Below are 20,248 nucleotides of genomic sequence, written 5' to 3' on the forward strand. Positions count from 1 at the left end.
ATAAAGTGAAATGGAAGTCTGGTATTTTTCTGGTAAATATGACAAGGCAGAAATATTGCAAATCTTGCTCTTTATTTATTTTTTTGCAATTCTTGCTCTTTAAAATATATACCCAATATAGTCTTAGAATACATTTAAAATTGTTCTTTTTATCTCATTCTACTCACTGATTAAAATATTATTCTATAGACAATTTCACAAGAAGCATTTTCAAAATATACTTATAATACAGACACTTATTTTCTTGAGGAACATTGATCAAAAGAGCTGTGTGGTAATATATATATATTTGCATACCCATATATATGTGATGCTAACATGTTTGTGTGTTTATGTGTATAAATTTATGCACACAAAATCTCTGCTTCTGGCTCAGCCAGCAGTGGTATAACAGGTGTGGTAACTTTCAGAGCTGAGTTGAAGGACAGTTGGACTCCAAAGAGTGTGGGTCCAGGACTCCATCAGTTCAGGATGCATCCAAGAGCATCAAGGAAAGAATCACTGTCCATTCCTGCTTACTCCTTGCTCTTTAGCTTTGTTTAGGCCATCTCCACAAACCAGGCATGCACTGTCTTCTGTTTCCAATTACTTAAGCCCTACATGTTTTTCAAGGCTCCTCAGAGCTGTATTCCTTCAGGGATCCAAAATCTGGTTGCCCCTATTCCAGGATTTACTGACTATTCCCTTCTCTCCTGTAACATTTAATATCCCTCTATTTAGCACTAACTTTTAAAATTTCCTTCTGATTCTAAGGACCATCGTCCTTTTCCTTGTAAAATCCTCTGCTAATGATCATCTCAGCACATAGCTCAGTCCTAAGCACCATGTAGGCAATTGAAGGACCAGGGTCAGGAAGAGTCCTTTATTTGGATCTCTCTTATAGCTGCACACATGAATTTTAATATTTTGGGGGGTCACTGAACTTTTGGAGAATCTTGAAGATAGTACCTCTCTTCTCAGAAAAAAACGTGCACGTACACACACACACACACACACACGCCACCGACACACACAATTTTGAATGTAATTTTAAGGATTCATCAACCCCAACTTACCAGACTCTAAATTTCTTTGCCTACAGATAATGTGTTGTATTTTTCAACACCTAACATAGTACCTAGATGCTCAATAAATCTTGTCTGAGATAACAGAACTGACCTCAAGCCTTTGCCAGACTTAACATTTCCTATATTTGTATTCCATGCAGTACTTAGCACAGTGTCTTGGCCATAATAGTAATTTAATAAATATTTGTAGAATCAGATTAAATTGTGCTTTCTTTGTATCTCAGGGAAACACCAATTACAGTGATATAGGTAGATGGGGCTAAATAAATATTTAGAATGTCTCTTTCAACACTTAATCTTATTGTTTTAACATTCCACAGTATTGAATCCACTAAATTAAGTATATTAGTGTTAATAGATACACTTTTAATCTTTTTTCATGAAGTGTTTAAATTTTGAAGTATTTAGGTGTAAAGAAACAAAGTAGAATTCATTCCTCCTTTTATAAATGTCACTACATTCTATTTTGAGAATAATGTGAATAAGGACCAGGTCTCAGAATTCTAAAAAGAAGCATTTCTACCAGTGAAGGGAGAGTATGAAGCACCTTTTTCTTCCATAATCAACCCAAATGTCTCACCACTTAAAACAGATTCTCTTCTGCTTGGGTAGCAATCCTGTTCTTAGCAGTTTTTGGAATAATGAACAACCCTCTTCATAATGACAGAAGTTTGAGCCTTAAAAATAAAATAAATAATTAAAAAGGAGAAGGGAGAGCTGACTGATTGGAACGACACCAAATTTTTATTTTCAATGGCATTTGTAGCTGCTAGAAGTGACACAATTTGTGTCAGTCTAGGAACTCGAGGTAACCAAACATAAATTGTAATTGACCAAATTAAAGTCAGAAGAATTGTAATTAGTTCATTAAATAAATGATGTGGAGAATTTTCCAACTTAGCGGTGAGATACAAAACAACAGACCATCTATTCAATAGAAAATAAGATGAAAAGGGATAAAATGAGAATAAAAACCTAACTTTCTCTTCAAAGGAAGCAAGGAAAAGACAATGGAAAGAAACATTAAAAAAAGAAGATTCAATTAGCAAGGAAGGAGACAGGAGAGAAATCCAAGTGGGATTCTCTGGGAGGGAAAAGAACATGATGAAAGTTTAGATCATAATCTATAAATAGCCTTTTATTTTATAAATCCTTCATGTGATGCATAGATTATACAGTGAGCCTCCCTTGTCCTTAATATGTACAGTCTCCCGGCACATACCTTTTAAGGCAATCTGCAATAGTAAGCACAAAGAACTAGCTCTGGAAAATGACTTGGGCTTCTCTCTTTCAAAAACCAAGAAGAAAATTGATGAGGAGAGAATCTGGGAACATTGCACAAATTGTCAGGAGGGCACAGGAGGGATCGAGTCTTAGTAGACTATGAAATAATTCAGAGAAATAGTATGCCCCGCTTCTTCTAACTTACCGGTGTGAGAGATAATTTTAATTACCATCCTATAATGAACCTTCCTCCAAATAACACAGGCAACCCCTTTACCTGTCATTCTTCACAAACAGGTCAGGTCCTGCGTTCTGTTGATCTCTTCTCACCCCTTTGTTCTGATTTTCAATTCTATGAGATGCTAGTGGTGGTGGAAGGGTGCTGAGGATGGAAAAGCAGAGAGCATGAGAGGGCAGATATTTTGTAATTAATTCTTTGATGTTTTGTTGTATTTTCAAGGACTACTTTCCATAGTGTTTCCAAACAGTCTTTGTAATCTTACACCAAATTTAATACTCTCTTCCAGTTTTTTAGTGGGACAAGGAATGGGCAAAGGTAAACCGCATGATAGTTGCCACTTCTCTAGAATATTCTTTATTGCTGGCCATTATTATTTTTAAAGAAAAAAACCTTATTTTTAAAGAGGAAATAAAATAGGCCTTGAGACCCCACTCCCACCCCTAGACATAGGGGTGGGTTATATACATCTGCATTCTCAGCCTTCTCTTCCCACCTCGCTGGGAAAACCAGAGTGACTGAGGAAAAAGCATTCATCTGTGGTTTGATGGGCACAGTCAGTGGATCTCCCTTCCTGTTAGACAAGTTTCAAGACATTTAAAAATCAATGCCATCGTTTTTTAGGAAGTTAAATATATCACATCTTCCTTCAGTCACTTATTTTGAATATCACTCTCTCCTACACATATCTTCTAGCCAAAAAGATTATATAGAGTTTTGTTTTGGCATTTTTATTACAAAAGAAATGTGTTGTATTTTGAGAATTAAAAATATATATAATTTATACTTCCCACTGACAATTTTTCACCATAAATCTCTTTGTACTTTCATTGAGCTTTTCAAAATGTCCATGGAAAAAATGATTTAATATTACAAAGTAATGAGTGCCAATAAGAGAGGCTGCATTTCTCTAAGGAATCTCTTCCCTGTTCTTCAGATTAAAATATATTCATTCTAAGAGTCACTTTCTAGATTCAATACTCCTGCCTACATTGTCTAAATTTCTCTTATTGACCACAAAAAATGTTGTTTTTTACCTTTCCATCTTTGGCATTTTTGTCTTATTTCAAATGCTCTGTCTGGGGAAACTCATCTGTACCATAATTTAAAATACTTTCTTTGTGGGGTGCCTGGGTGACACAGTCTGTTAAGTGTCCAACTCTTGGTTTTGGCTCAGGGCGTGATGTCAGGGTCATGATGTCAGGGTCATGATGTTAGGGTCATGAGATGGAGCCCTGTGTCAGGCTCCACGCTCAGTGTGGCATCTGCTTAAGACTTTCTCTCTCTCTCCCTCTGCCTCTCCCCGCCAGCCCTGACCCCACACTCTCTCTCTAAAATAAATGAATAAATCTTTAAAAAATAAAATAAAATACTTTCTTTGTATCAATAGCTCCCAAATGTACACCTCCAGCCCAGAATTCACTCTTCAGCTTTCATACTAGAGGTCATATCCACCTGTTTATTCAACATATTCCTAAAGAAGGCTATTATTCTCTGGTAACCAAATCTAGACCAGCTCATTCTCCCAGATTCCATCTCTCAAGATATCACAGTTGACCTGGGTTTCACTTTTAACACCTTCCATTCTTTCACAGTTTCCTTTCATCCCTGCCTCACATAGTGGCATCCAGCGATTCTTCAAATCCTGTGAATTTTCCCTCTGATAGGATTTTTGGAGTCATCCCATCATTGCTATTTTCACTGGTAGTGCTATTACAATGTCTTGCCATCTCTTGCCTAAATTATTGTAAGAATGTCCTACATGATTTGTGATTCCAATGTAATCTGTATATACTTTCATATTTTTATGAAAATATGATCCTCTAAGTCCCTTCAATTAAGTCTCCTGATACATACTTTTAAAATTCCTTCTAAATCTGGCCTCTGCCTACCTGTTCATCCTCATCTCTTACCACTTATGGTATCACTTAACTATTTTGGGCATAGTTCCATATCAAATAAAATACCTACATATTTTAGCAGCCCATATTAATAGCTACCAAATTTGCATTGTATATACAAACCATAACATATTTTAGTAGTTCTCTATTGATAAGATTTATAATCTTTACTATTATAAACAATGGTGCAAAGACTATCCTTGTGCATATAGTTCTTCATATTTTTACACTACGTGATTATCTCCATAAGATAAATTCTGAGCCCCAAGTCCACAGGGTAACTGCAACAAGGAGCAGATGACACCTGAACATGTAGAGTGTTGCATGGGAGGAAAGAGACACTGAGATTCTTGAATCTGGATCTTTTAAAATGGATGCCTGCTTTTTGCCCTGAAGAGAGACATTATGGGGAGCAAGGATGCTTGTCCTTTGTTCTGGAGAAAGACACTAACTTCCAAGACTAAGCAAGCTCGCTCTTTGCTCCAGATAGAGACATTATCTCTATCTTTCAAAGCTGTTCACTAGACAAACATTCTTGAAAGGATAGTTTGGAGCAAAAGACAGTCAATGACTCACTTTTCAAGACAAACAGAAATGTGAGGGACCCATGGATGGTCTCCCCACAATTCATTCCTTCTAAACCATCTTGGCTTCTGGCAAATGTTCCCAGGAGTACATGACTGCATCAGCCACTGTGATTTGACCAACAGAGGCTGGGGCAAAATTCTTTCAATTTGTCTCATACAAAATTTAATTAAGGTTGATATCAGTAAGACTTCAAGCAGGAGGACAAGGCTAACTTGTGGGATTGACATCTACCAAGCCCCCCCAAATCCCATGCCCAACCAGCTGAATAAGTCCCATAAAAGCATCATGGCCTACCCTCAGGAAACCAGGTTGCTTTCTCATTAAGTCTCTATTTTGACCTTCCCACAAATTGGAAGCATTAATCCAGGTATCTGGCTGCATGGAGAAAATCTAGATCATCTGGAAAATCCGTCATTTATAACAACACTGACCAGTGGTGTCATTAATCATTTCAGCTGATGACAGGGACAAATTTCATGCCACTTTTTCTAATTAGATGATCCCTATTATAGAGGTCTCCAGGGTATATGTAATAATGAAGGAGGAGTCCCTCCAGAAGCTTCCCCAAGTAATCAAGGATGGCTTATTTTGGAGAGATCTTCACAGTCATCTAAGGGCAAAATTATCTATTGGTGGTTTCTTTAAACACTGGAAGGTCATCTTATGACAACCCATCAGGCACAAGTCACTGAATTTTGGGGAGGGAGGCAAGGTAATGTCTGACTTCAACATAGATAGTATAGTCCTAGAGATGTGTGTGGTGCTTAGAGAAAGAACATGCTATCTCTAGTTGTCCATCTCCATCAGTAGGACCTACATCAATTAGGAGCATAGTCTGACAGTAATCAAATATGGCCTTCCACTGGCTGTTAACCCTTATGATTCCCGGTTCTGTTTGAATTTTTGAATCTAGTTCTCAGGCTGTTCTTCCAACCCAACTTATTTGTCCACAGCACCAGTCAGGTGGCACTTAGCTGCCCCATGGAATGACAGGCAGCTACAGCCCTGGGGAAAGGCAAGTATCCCCAAAGTGCTCACAGATGTTTTGTGTGGTTGGTAGATGAGCTGGGATCATAATCTGCTCTTTCCCATAGATTTTTCAGCTAGGTTCTAGGAAAGAGTAATCAAATAATGGTCAGGCCCATCTGACAGGACATGACAGATCTAGTAGTCAGTTCTATTCAAGGTATTTGCAACAGCTTGGGAGAGCCACAACAGGACATTTTCCTTCATAAATAAAGTGGCAGGGGTGATTACAAAAGACAGAATTCATTAATGCTCACTCTCGCTCATACTTTCTGGGGTCTGAAGTGTTCCTTGCCCAGAAAACAGGGATGTTGCTGTCCCTCAACCACCACAAAATCTGTGCATAGCTATATCCTCCCCTTTTTTTATAATCATCTCCTGCTCGTACCCAGGCCTTTCATACAGAAAGCAGCAGGACATGGGCATTTTTATAAAACTTATCAAAACCCTATGTCTCCCACTTTGACATGTGTTGGCCATTGTAGGAGGACACTCCAAGCAGTGTACTCAACCAAGTAGTTATTATCTTTATGTTCTAAGACCATGTCAATTCAATAAGATAAACCAAGTAGCTGACCAAAATTAAGTTAGAATTCATTAGGTCCCCTTTTGGCTGGGCTGCCACCAAGAGGGTTATCAACCAGGCCATCCTGAGGTTGCTATTAGGGACAAGAAAATTCATTATGCCTAAGAATAGCTCAGAAATCTGAATTTTCAAAATAGGTTTATATAGCGTCTCCTTTTGTCCTGATCATTATGACAATTATCCAGTAAGTGGTCAGGGGAAGATGATCCACTTATGTAGAAAGACATATTTGGTGATCAAAGTGTCTTTTTAAACTGTGTGGACCAGGATGAGGTGAGGGAGTTAATGTCAGAGAGCTTTTGAAGTCAATATTTTATGAGGATATTCTAAAAATCAATAATATCAGATGATTGTGAATGGTCAAGTACATGGAAGATCATCAAAACCTTGCTATTAACCCTTGTTCACTGCCTTCTGTGGTAAGAGTTACATGACTGTCAAACTGCAAATGAACTGGAAAGCTGAAAACCTGATACCTATTAGTAGCCAGAGTTGGCTCATTGGACTGGAAAGGCAACAGCACAATCTGAAAAATGTCAATAGTGGTAAGGTACCATTGGTAACCCTGAGAGGGGGTCAAGGGCCAATTTTAGCCAATCTGCCATAAAGATTCTTACAATCTGCCAGACTACAGTTTTCTAAGTAGCAGAGCAAACATCTAGGCAAAGTCCAAGAATCATTCAATCTATAACTAGGTTCATCAAGGGTAGTAATGGCGAGAGCTATGAGAACTGTCTTATGCTCTGCCCACAGAGAGGAATAACCACAGTCATTTTTTGGTTCTATATGGCTGGCACTGAGACTGAGTAGCCAGAGTTGCTTAGTAGACACCACTGTGTTTCTACTCATCTGAATCATCAATGAAGTAGGCCCAGATATTTTAGGGGAAGCTCTGTGAATTCAGGGCACCACTCAGGGCACATAACCAGTAGCTTTATTTTTGGCTGCAGAGATGACAGAGAGAGATGATAGGAAGTATTTTATGTGTCCCACTAGCACTTTTCCAGATGTGGCTCTTACCGATCAGAAAAATCCCCAGGACTTTATGAACATTCACAGTACAAGCATGTGAAAATTAGTATCAATTACACATTCAGCAAGGGAAGCCACAACAACAGTAGATTGAGTTAACCCAGAGGGTCCCATCTACAAGTTCACTTTAACTTCCTTTCCCCACTGCAAACCTTGTCCAAACCCCATTAGTTGAATTTGGGCATCCTTTTCCCCACCATGGGACTGTATAGGACAATACAATTCTGCTGTACCAAACAGAGCTGTAAAAATTTGAGTGCTTACCCTCTCCAAAATTTTGCAGGTTACTAGGATGAATAGGTATGGACTTCATTCCCCCGTGGGGACAAGGAAACTTTAGCTTTTCTCCCTAATTATCTTCCTTTTAAAGCAGCTGAGATCAAGCTAGAGAGGAAAGGAGGGAAAGGAAATGTGGAAAACTGTTGTGCTTTTAAGTAAGGCACATTTACTTTAGGTTTCCAGTGACATGGTGGCTGTTCATGGCTCAACCAAACAAAATTCCAAAGTTAGTGATGCACCAAATGCTTTTATCAACCAAGTTCATTATCACTTACATGAATATTTTAGCTTTGGGGACCCTTGGATTTAGTAGCCATAGACATACTGCTTTGAGATTGTTGCTGTCAGGTTTGTACACTTTGATTCACTTGGGATTGACTTGCACCAGTAGTCATTTTTTTTAATAGAATCCATCTTAATCTATAATATTTGCTATCCCATTGCCAAAATAGTATAGCTTAGGTTCATACCTAGTTTCAACATAAAGGCTATGGGAGTTTCCCATGGTGTCAGAGCTGACTGCAATAATTTACCTAAAATTCTCTGCGTCAGTTTTTCATTCTCTAGTGAGTGAACTCCATTGGTATTGTTAGCCCAATCAGGGCAGTAAGAGTCCAAAGTTTAGTCAATGTCTCATCTATGGTTTCTCAATGGAATTTATTTGTCTAGGAAATCTCCCTGCGGGGGCCTAATTTCCCTTATGGCAGCCATGACCCACAACAACTACAACAACAACAACAATAACAAAAACAAAAAACTTATGACCTTTTACTGTCATCTCTGAATGGATCTAAGTTAGTCATGCTAGACTATGGAGAGACTGAGTCACGAAACTGCTCAGTTGTTGTAAATGACAGGCTTCTCATCCCTTCATCTCTCTAGTAAACTAGATAATGTTCTAAAATTTCCCTAGGTCCTACCCATACTATTCATGGTTTTTCCTTCTTTCAGCCCATTGTAGTGTACATTCTTTAGTTACCTGAAATGGGTTGGAAAATTCTATTTACTCAGGATGACTCATAGGATTAGTTGCTAGCTGTTACAGTGGGGCAGACCTAAGACTGACTGCTATATTGTCAAGGAATCCTCCCCCTCCACCATAGAGGAAGAGTTAGCAACAATCAGACCACCATTCATGTATATCTGTCTATGAGCGTACTTCCTGGTACTTGGCCTACAAACAGCTCCCTAACACTTCCTCATTAATAGATAATAAAACAAAGGATCATTTATTGCCAGGCTGGCCATACAATTTGGTTGCTATGTTTACTATTGATTCCTATGAGTTTCCCTCAGATACCATTAATTGCCCCATAAGGCCCTAACTTTTCCTCTTCCAGAAAGTGTGTCTTTGTCAGTATCCCACCACCAAACTGTACAGAACTGTGAAGGGTCTGAGATTTTACTCTACTTGGGAACTAACAGGTTAGCCTGCCACAGTTTTAGGGGTGCTCATCATGGATGTCAGAAATCTTTTTCCAAGTCAAAGAACTCAACTACTCATAGCACAGCAACCAGCATGAAAATTGTACTGAGGCACTGAGACCAAGTTCTCACAGAGCAAACCAAAGAGGGCTAGAAAATAACTGCACACGCAATGGTTGTGCTCCAGGCAGTAAGCATGCCTGATATGCCCTGGAAGGAGACATTATCTTTATTATACCAGACAGCAAGCTAATCTGCCTCTTCCTCTGGAGCGAAATACCATTTCTATCTTCCAAGTCTGTTTCCATACAAACATCCTTAAAAATTTAGCCTAGAACAAAAGGCTCTGCTCCCAAGACACAAAGAAACATGAAAGACCCATGGGGATTTTCTCTCATCTCTTTCCTCTCTACACCCCACAGCTCAGGAACCAGGCACCCAATTCCAGGACTCTGAATGCTTACATCTATCTCATCTCACATAGTTAATAGATCACCTAGATCATAAACATCTCCTTTCAGAATTCCTGTTCTATTAGGACATATGCCAGTTTAAAAATCAAGGCATTCAAAGCAAAGTATGTTGTACAACATAAATCCTTATTCACTTTTCTAGTCTTCCTACTTCCTTTCACTCCTCCTCTTACCCTTTCATGGAAAAGGTTTCTTACTTGATAGATTTATTCCTAAAATTAAAGTACTGTTTTAATAAATAAAGATTTTCTTTTATTCAATATTATACTCAGTATGTTTAGAACACAACTAGCAAAAAAAATCCGCTTTATTCCGGACAGCAATTTAAAAACCTAGAAAAATATAGGCTGTACTCAAATTAAATAAATATTGTTAAGGTTATGAGAAAGGAAGATTTACACTGTGCATAGGATTTAGTATTTGTGATTTCCCCTCAAATATGAGAATTGCATTATATGAAGTTGATGAGTGAGCAATCTGCCTCATATTTCATTTAGTTGATTAAGTTTTATAGAGGAGATAGGATTTCAATTCAATAACTCTAAGATATGTTGTTTCAACCCCTTACCTTAACAGCTTTAGTCAGGTTTTATGTAAGATGCTTACACAAAAAGATGATGGAAAACCAGAGTTTTGGTATAAGATCAGAGTAAATATTAGGATATTTATAGCAGAATGCACTAATGGTTCAAATTAATTCATTCCAATGGGATGCACTTAAACTATGTCTAGCGCAGTCATAGGAAAACATTAGAAGTCTGGAGTATATACATATATCGAGCAATGTATGATCACAAAAAAATATTCTTTATAAAATGAACTGAGGGTAAGTTTCCCCTCATCGTCCTAAAGTAGAGTGTATTGTTTCTTTTTCTAAAAGTATATTGTATTGTAATTTAGAGAATTAAAAAAAAATCCTAATTAGTTAATATCAACCACTTGTCTTTTGTCAAACTACTCATGAATAGCATGCCCATTTACAGGATAACAAAGCTCTAGAATAATCCTTTTGCAGTTTTTTTTTTCTTTTTTTGTAATGAAGTATTACCATTTCTGAGATGCGTATATGACTTTAGGAATACTTCCTATTTCTTTAACAATGAGAAATCTCAGCATTTACTGACAGTGAGGTGGAAGGAATTATATTTTACACCATAAAAGTTGGTTTCTTTTCTAGAATGCAAGTGACATGAAAGGTGAGGCCTCTGACATGTCCTTTAAAGATACAAGGACAGAAAGTCATGCCATTTCCCTCTAATTTTAATTGTTCTAGTCAGCAACAATTTTCCAGCTCCCTGTCAAGGAATGGTAAATTAAGTTATGTACAAACCTGTCCCAAGACCAGAATTCTCCTGCCTTCATACAGAAACCACTGGATCATCACAGGGTCTACCTGAGTCCCATGGAGAAAACTATTCAAACTCATGCCTGGATTGCACAGGTGATCCCATCTGTCAGTCTTTTGAGACCCTTTCTGCTCTCTCTGGCCTTAATTGTTCTTATTTTCTCTTCTGGCAAGAGAGCAGCAGTCAAGGCAAGCTGGGAACTAGAGTGTTATCAACTTGTTTGTGATGCTTTATTACCTGGCTTTCTGCTAAGCTCTAATAACAAGGAAAGGTGGTACTGGCCTGTTAATAATTAATAGCACCCAGTGCAAATGAAGTACTTCTGTCATAGGGCTTCATCAGTAAGGTCACAGTACAACAGGGGTTGCAGGTTCTGTAAGCATGAGTGGTATTTGCATATGTCAGAACAGACCGTGCATGCTAACAGTACAAACACTTCACATCTGCTTCTGTTTACTTCCATGCTAACACCCTAAAAGTACAGGAGTCCTGTGTTAATTGCTCAGTTACAGACTGACTGTTGATGTGTTCTCCACAGAGCTTTTCATAAGTGCACTGTTGCAAATAAACTGCTAATGACTTTGCTTATTCCAGCCAACCTTTAAAGGAAATCTACAACATACACGCAGATTAATGATGCCTCTATTTAGCAGTGTGTCTTGTGACTAGGTTTGCATAGAGGCAGTATCAATTAAGTAGCAATTATCTGCAAAGTGGAAAAAAGAGGGAAGATATAAATAAGTAATGAGTATGATGCTAAAATCTCTGAGAACAACTAGAACTGAACTCTGAGGCAAGGGCACCGACTAGTGAACATTTTTTCCCATCTTTTCTTATACCTAAACCCCACAGAGTCCCCATGAAAAACCAAAATGAGAACACTTAAGTTCTTAAGTAATTTCTTTATATTTGACTTTCAAGACGACCACTATTTTGAAATAGCCAAGAAACAAGAAAATGGGCTGAATGTAAACCTCATTAACAAACAGTTTATAAAAAAAAAAGAAAAGAAAAAATTGGCCCTATAAATGTTTATTTTATGAAAGGACCTGACTAAAACATATCAGATTTTCTATGTATCTTATCAAGAGTTCAGCACAGAGTCCCAATTTATCCCTTGATTCTTGTCAAGCAATAGCCTTTATCAGTACCTCATAAGACTTATCTGGAAAATTCTGCATTGTTTGGCTCTAAAGAAAAAGACCAAGCTGTGTTCTGAGGATGTGCATAACATCTAGATTGGTGGGGTTAGTAACAAACTTTATAAAATCTACTTTTGTTTACTAATCTTGGTTTGTAACAACCAAGTAGGTTCTTTCAGCTCAGGCTCTGCTTTAATGTGAATTAAAGCAGAGAGCCAAATGTTTTAAGGTTTCTCCAGATGATCTAGGGCCCAACAGTTCCTTTGATAGCTTTTTTTTCCCTCAAGGATGACTAGGATAGGTCAAAAAAAATGAAAAAAAAATTAACCTATAGCAATCATATTTTCTAAATCCTAAATGAAGACAAATGGTTTGACAAATATATATGGAGAAAGACAATTAGAAATGTGAATGGAATTGGCTAGAAAACGGTTAGATTCTGCGATAAAAATACCCAATAAAACAGAAGTTTACGGAACAACGAAGTATATTTTGCTGCAATATTCCAATCCTAAGTAAAGCTCCCAGCTGCTGGGCTGCTCTGCTCCATCTGGTAAGTCAGGAATTGTGGAGGCCACTGAGTCTACCACCCAGACTTTCTTAAAGAAAACCTGCTGTGAGACTAGCTGGTGTACCTTCAGATCTGCCCAGACATTCATGTTGTGGCTACACTAATGCCCAGGCTACTCCCAGCCAATGAATAAGCATGACAGGGGCACCAGAGCCAGGACATTTCTGTCGAGTGCAAGACTCCCTTAATGGGAGATTTTGTTCAAGAACTCCATATTGCCTTGACTGAGACTTCTCAGAGATGCTCTGCAGTCTGGAGCATACCCCACTCTCTCCTCCTTCCTTCCTGCTCTCCGTCCAGAGGTATCAGAACTACATTGAAGCCCAAAGGCTCTCCCCATGTCTCCTTCTCCCTCTCCCCTTTACCTTTCATAAATGTTCTCTTTAATATTTGCTATAGGTTCAGGCTCATATGAGTGCATTATTTTCTTGTAACTGAAAAGTTTTTGAACAACTGGAGGTACCCATTCCCTTTTCTGAAACTCTTTGGGCCAAATGTGTTTCTGAATTCAGAATATGGTGCATCCTGCAGCACGTGGGTGATTTAGTCAGTTAAGCGTCCAACTCTTGATTTCAGCTCAGGTCTTGATCTCATTAGGGTCATGAGATTGAGCGTGGAGCCTGCTTAAGATTCTCTTTCTGTGCTCGCTTCGGCAGCACATATACTAAAATTGGAACGATACAGAGAAGATTAGCATGGCCCCTGCACAAGGATGACACGCAAATTCGTGAAGCGTTCCATATTTAAAAAAAAAAAAAAAAAAAAAAAGATTCTCTTTCTCCCTCTCCTTCTGTCCCTCCCCAGCTCCCCTGCTCACACATGCATACATGTTCTCTCTCTCTCTCAAAAAAAAAAAAAAAAGAGAGAGAGAGGGAATATGGTGCATCAACTTTATATTATATAGTAAACTCCATTTGGGGTACTCCACAGTAACTATGCAGCAAAACCCAAACATGCATACAAAGTAGGATAAATAGAGGCTACGTGATCTCACATAAATATAGGTCAATTTTTGCCAAAAATATGTCTAGATCATGCTGGGAATTATCTCTAAATATATTACAAAACAAACAAAAAATAAAGCGAAATTTTTTGGTTTTCAGAACTTTATGGATTTGAGAAATGTGCACTGTTTATCTTTTATACTATTACTAATAGTTTCATTTACTGTCAGATTCATAATTTCCCCCTCTTTACATTATTCATCTATTAGATCCTAATCCAATGGTTCTTAAGCTTCAACATCAATAAGGATCCCCTAGGGGTAGTTTTCAACTCTCAAATTTTTATTCAGTAGGTCTAGTGTAAGGCCTAGAAATCTGCATTTTAACAAGCTGGTCAACCCCATCCTCTCCTGCGATCCTGATACAGAAAGTTTTGAGATTCAAACTTTGAAAATACTGTTCTAGACTTTGAGTTCACCTTTCACTATGGTAAACTACTAATATCACTAGTTCCAGGTTTAATCTCATGGATTTTCGAGGCCCATTGTTTTTTAAACATAGAACGAACTAACTAGCTTATTCTCTTATTCTTCCTCTTTGACTCTAGCTCTGCAGCTAGGTCATACAGCCATTCACTTCCTAGTGTGGTATTCACCAATAACTCTTCAGGGATATTTATCTTGGAATAACAGGAGTTAGTTTTTTTTTTTTTCTTTTTGAACTGAAATAGAGCTGAATAGTTTCTACTTATCTTTGAGTATCTGTCTCACCAGAGTATCAGCTTTGAGCTTATGAAATTATGCAGGGGGTCCCCCGTTCCCATGATAGTTGGAGTTTTAAGGATGGAAAACTATAGATAACTCTAATGGGTAAATGAATCCACAATAGGAATAGCAGGACAAGTGGCATAAAATGTATTTGTAAGTGTACTCTCAACTCAGTACTACTTTTAGCTTGGTTCTCTTGCAGGACCAGTTTTCTTCTGAACTAGTAAAGCAGTTGTATTTCTAAAGGTTCCTTTCCCTTTCCAAAGATATTGTTTCCTTTTTTTTTTTTAAAGATTTTATTTATTTATTTGACAGAGAGAGACACAGCGAGAGAGGGAACACAAGCAGGGGAAGCGGGAGAGGGAGAAGCAGGCTTCCCGCCAAGCAGGGAGCCCGATGCGGGGCTCAATCCCAGGACCCTGGGATCATGACCTGAGCCGAAGGCAGACGCTTAATGACTGAGCCACCCAGGCGCCCCGGATATTCTTATTTCTATTTTAAGTCAAGTGCTTCCAGAAACTGGAGACTAATCAGAGATCGTAATGGGATATGTTAAGAGGAGAGGTTTAAGGGAAAAACCAATGTCTGTAAAAGTGTCCAGGGATTTATTTGGGTAATATGTTTACTGCCAACAAATATTTGCTCACCTCTGATTTGGAATGTAAAGTCCTCTGCTAAAAACAGCTTGGTCATTAATATTAATATTAATAAGGGGAACACAAGAAAACCTAAGTCCAAAAGCATCCTTTAAATTACATGAATACCATTATTTCTATAGGTTTCATGATTTTCAAACTGGGGACTATGACATTTTGCTAGAATTTAACTGGAATTAACAGTTAAATGTGGTATATATCCCTAGTGAATCAATTTTAAGAAAATTTTAGAAGAAACTAGTAATTTTTATGCTAAAATAAGCAGAGATATTATGGTATAGAATACAAAGTCTGTGTGCTTTAATTAGTAAAACACACACTTATTAAGAAATACCATAAATAAAAATGCCTCTTTAGACTAAGACCTCATTACCTACAGAGGTCTGTCTTCTTTCTCAGTGATTCAGGGTAAGTTGGTGGGGAAGTTTAGAAAACACTACAGTTGATTGTGACATGTGTGGTTAGGTATTTCCTGTAAAGCGCATAAACGTGCCTACTTTATTATTCTAGTGCCTGCTCCTGGATTCTCCATCTCAACTTCCAATATATGGAGTTGAAAGCTGTATGAAAATTGTGTGTTTTAGTTGTGCTACCAAGGATATGCAACAGGATGTTAAAATTGAACTATTTCTGACTCTGTTTTGGCTAAAGCCCCAAGACAATATTTGCCAACTATTCCACATTCTAAAGTTAGACCACCTATGTAGGACTTGCAAAGAAATACAGGAAATAGAGAAGGAACACACAAGGCCCTTTTCCCCCTTCAGGTAACAACCTAGAGCAGGCCAGCTGGGGCTGAGGAGAAGCTCTGACTTGGATGAAGTTTGATCTTACACGGACTAGACATTTTAATTGCTGAAATGAGACTTTCCTTTTGTGATGAGAGGTGATCAGAGGACTTTTTATTACCTAAGAGTGACCAAAAAGTCACAGGATTTCCTCTCAATTTCATCTGAGTAGCAGAGCAAATAACCCTAAAGAGTGGGTCTGAATGGGCAGTGGGAGGAAAATAAAGTTTTTTTTTCTTTTTTACTATATGCCTGTGACTGGCACATGAATCAGGAAGAAAGAAGCAGTATAAGAAAACATTTAAAAATTTCTATTGATTCTTTTCTTTTTGTTTGTTTGCTTTAAGGGGCGATAATGCTTGCTTTTATGAACCTTAATCTTTTACCAAAACAGGACTTTTCCTTTCCACTTTACAACACATTCTCTGCTTACCTGTTACATGTCATGAACTCATTCTCCATTCATTGCTGTTCTTGGTGTTCATTTTATCCATATTTCACTTGCTTTAAAATACTGCAACGATATGGTATATCATCTTCTATATGCTCCATCCATATTTTCCCATTTGATGATGCTGGGATAACTTTCTTACTTCATGGGAAGTGTCTTCCAACTTCCAGAAACACCTTAAGCTGAAAACAGCAGAGAAAATTACATTGTAAAAAACAGACAAATAAATAAATACTGGTTATAACATTGATCCCTTGCCAAGGGGGTTCTGGGCTTCCCCACTTTCAGTGGTTGGGGTTCTTAACTTGCCTGGGTTCATCCTGACTCCATAGTCTCCCAAAAACCCCTTTCCCTGAACTTTGGGGCCAGTAAGCAGTGTGGAGTCTCCAGGTGATGTTGAGAGATTTGGTCAAGACCTGTACAATGTCTACCACAAATGCGGGTCCATTGTCACTATGGATTGTTAATGGCAGGACAAACCGGGGCACGATCTCCAGCAAGAGGACTTTAGCTACTTCCTGGCTTTGCTCCGACCTGGTCGGGAAGGCTTGGACCCACCCAGAGTATGTGCATACTATTACTAGGAGATATTTGAACTCCCTGCTTGGCTGCACATCTGTGACATCTATCCCTAGATCTTCGAAGGGGGTTGCTCCCATCCTCTGGACACCTGGCAGGGACCATGGTGCAGACCGAGCATTATTTTTAGCACATGTTATGCACCGATGTAGTAGTGCTTCTTGAGAAGGGCCTCTAATGCAGTTTTTCCCAGATGAGTGAGTCAGTGGTGTTCCTTGACTAGATGCCCTCCAGTTGCTGTTGGAACAAAGATGTGCCCATCTGGCATCATCCACCAACCCTTTTCAGTCAGGGTGGCCCTCTCAGCCATGGCCCATTCCTTTTTAGTGTAACTGGGCAGAGGGACTTCTTCCGGGGGTGTTAGGGCCATGGTGAGGGAAGGGGCTCTGTCTTGGCTGCCTTATCTGCCGGATGATTTCCCCACGCTATGGGGTCGTCTGCTTTCGGTGTCCCTTACAGTGCAGGATTGCTACTTCCTTTGGAAGCCAGATGGTTTCAAGGAGTCTCAGTATCTTCTCGTCAGCCCATTGAGCTGACCATCCAGCTGGTAATGCCTTTGTTTCTAGGACTTCAGTGGTTGTGGTTACTGCATAACCCACTTTCCGGGCACCCTCTTGTAGGTAACTGCTGCCATCGCTGAACAGCGTGAGCTCTGGATTCTTTACAGCTTGATCCCGCAGATCTGGACAGCTCGCATAGACTTCATCAGTCACCTCGGAGCAGTCATGGTCTGGTTCCCCCTCTTCCATGGGGCGAAAGTTTGCTGGATTTAATGTCCTGACTGTTTCGAGGGTGACCCACGGGTTTTCGCAGAGGAGCCCTTGGTATTGTGCTAACTGAAAGTCGGAAAGGAACAGTGTCCCTGTGCGTTCATGAGGGACACAACTGCATGAGACACCTTGACATTAAGTTCTTGCCCCAGGGTAAGTTTGTCCGCCTTCTTGATGATTAGGACTGTGGCTGCCAGCGCCCTGAGGCATGGTGGCCATCCCGCTGCCACGGGGTCCAGCTTCTTTGACAGGTAAGCAACTGGCCGTTGCCAGGGTCCAACAGTCTGGCTGAGTACCCCAAGGGCTATTTTTTCCTTTTGAGTCCAGGCAGGGGGTTCTCGATCTGGTCCCCCTAAAAGATCAGAAAGGGGTCTTGCTATTGCCGAGAACCCAGGGATCCAGATGTGGCAGAATCCTGCAGCCCCCAGGAATTCTCATAGGCCCCTTTTTGTCTGGGGCTGTAGCAGGGAGATAATGATCCCTTTCCTCCCTGGCCCTAGTTCTCTTTTCCCTTAGGTGAGGAGAAAACCAAGGTATCGGACCTGTTGTTGGCAGATTTGTGCCTTCTTCCATGAGGTTCAGTGTCCTGAGTCTGACAGTTTTTTTCTGAGCCACTTAGGTGACCCCAGGGGTTGCTTTTTAAACACACAGTTTCTAGGATATTCCCCCCATCCCATCCATTATGATTCAGTGGGTTTGCATAGGCCAGATAGTATTACACCCAGTGCTCATCACAACACATACCCTCTGTAATACCCATCACCTGGCTACCCCATCCCCCAAATAGTTGCCTTTTTAACAAGGTCCTTCCAGGTGACTCTTATAAAGGAGGTTTGGAAACAATGTCGAAGCCTTGCTGTTCAGAGGGCGGCCAGGGGACCAGCAGGATCTGTATCACCTGGGGTATCTTGTTTAAATCACCAATGTCAGCCCTACCCCAGACAGACAACTGGAATCGGCCTTTGAACAGTGTAGTAGCTAGGCTTTTGATCTGACCTCTTCTCTGTTTTCATTTTAGTAGGGTTCCTCCCGTGACTTCCTTGCCCCAGTCCTCTCCAGAAGAGCCCGTGTCCCCTGCCTATCCCTACCTGAGACCTGTCCCATCCCTGGGGGATCCTTGCTCCAACCTCCCACCACCCAGAGACGACAGGGAAAGGTGCTCTGTGAAGCTAAAGAGCCTAAACAGCTGGAGATCTTGCCTTGTTAGAGAAGACCGACTTGACTCCCAGGTCCTCTGACCTCTGCAAATTCCAGACCCCCAGAACTGTCTCATGATCTCAATTTTGGTTGCTCCGCTTTGTCTCCAAGTGTTCTGAAGCATTTCACACACGACTGGGCTTAGACAATTTGTCCAGACCTTCTTGAAATTTTTGATCATGGTTTCTAGAACCATAGGTTTACTCTGCCCTGACCCCATGGTGATGTCCCCGTGTGCACTGGCGCAGAGACAGACAAGGGGGGGTATCTTCTGAGATGAGGAGACCAATCAGATGCCTGCCTGGCCATGTCCTGAAGGAGCTTAGGTGAGGCTTAGCCGTAGCTGTCTCAGCGTTGTGACAGGATCGGAAACTATTCCGATGCTGCCATAGACCATATGCCATTCACCACGGAATGGCAGACAGGCCCACTCAGACTCCGGAGGCTTCTGGGGACCTTAAGGGTGCCCACCCATGGAGCCACAGAATTAGTCCGCTTGAGCAAGCCAGGTTGGACTGCACATTCACTCACACATTCACACTCCAGAAGTTATTACAGTCCCTCACTGGGAATCCCTACCTGTGAGACCTCTAAGAGGTCTCTGGGAGGTGATCAGTCTCCCCTTACACCCCAGTGGGGGTGTGCCTGTCTGGGTCCTGGGGCTCCAGGTCTTACCGGCGTCTGACGTCAGGACCAGGTCCTCACCTGCCAAGTCTCCTCAAGTCCGGCGGGAACAGTGGAGTGGGGCTGGCCTGAGGCGACCTGGGCGGGAGACTGCCGAAAATTAGGCAGGGCATGCCTTCTCCGTTATGATCCCTCCTTCTGTCACTGCCCCACTGTTGCCCCCAAACCGGTGGCAACAATGGGCCAGCACAGTTGGGTTTCCTGGTCAGGGAACCAAATGTTACGGAACCTGGACTGGATCTCCAGATGGAAGAACCAAGCGGCACTCGGAGATCTTGGAGGACAGAAGGTTTATTTAACACTGGCTAGCTCAGAAGAGAATGGTCTCCAAAGGTCTGAGCCTCGAGCACAAAGGGGGCAATTTATATACTACTACTTCTGCATACTTGGCACTTTTGGTGCGAAGCGGGGCAGGGAGAAGAATCCGGATTGGTGTGCATGGGAAGCAGAGCAGGGACAAGAACCTGGAAGAGCCCCAGGGCAAGGACTGGGACTCTCTTGCTGGCTCAGTCAG

At 40.4% G+C, this 20,248-nt stretch overlaps 1 long non-coding RNA gene and 1 other non-coding gene across 2 annotated transcripts in view; one reads left to right on the plus strand and one right to left on the minus strand.

The window, feature by feature from the left end:
• LOC135362082 (uncharacterized) overlaps nucleotides 1-19,833 on the minus strand; it is a 38,511-nt gene extending 18,678 nt beyond the window's left edge. The window contains exons 1-3 of the long non-coding RNA XR_010406419.1: nucleotides 19,726-19,833; nucleotides 16,487-16,686; nucleotides 2,569-2,673 (exon numbers count right to left, since the gene is read on the minus strand). This is a non-coding gene — a long non-coding RNA (uncharacterized LOC135362082). The remainder of the gene's footprint in view (nucleotides 1-2,568; nucleotides 2,674-16,486; nucleotides 16,687-19,725) is intronic.
• LOC123836239 (U6 spliceosomal RNA) lies at nucleotides 13,539-13,645 on the plus strand. Its single transcript, XR_006788916.1, has one exon. It is a non-coding gene; the product is annotated as a U6 spliceosomal RNA (small nuclear RNA).
• Nucleotides 19,834-20,248: the final 415 nt, after the last annotated feature.

The sequence above is a fragment of the Mirounga angustirostris genome, unplaced genomic scaffold (assembly GCF_029215605.1).
Source record: "Mirounga angustirostris isolate CCGP_5_RB_7025 unplaced genomic scaffold, mMirAng1.0.hap1 SCAF_12, whole genome shotgun sequence".
Classification (NCBI taxonomy): Eukaryota; Metazoa; Chordata; class Mammalia; order Carnivora; family Phocidae; genus Mirounga; species Mirounga angustirostris.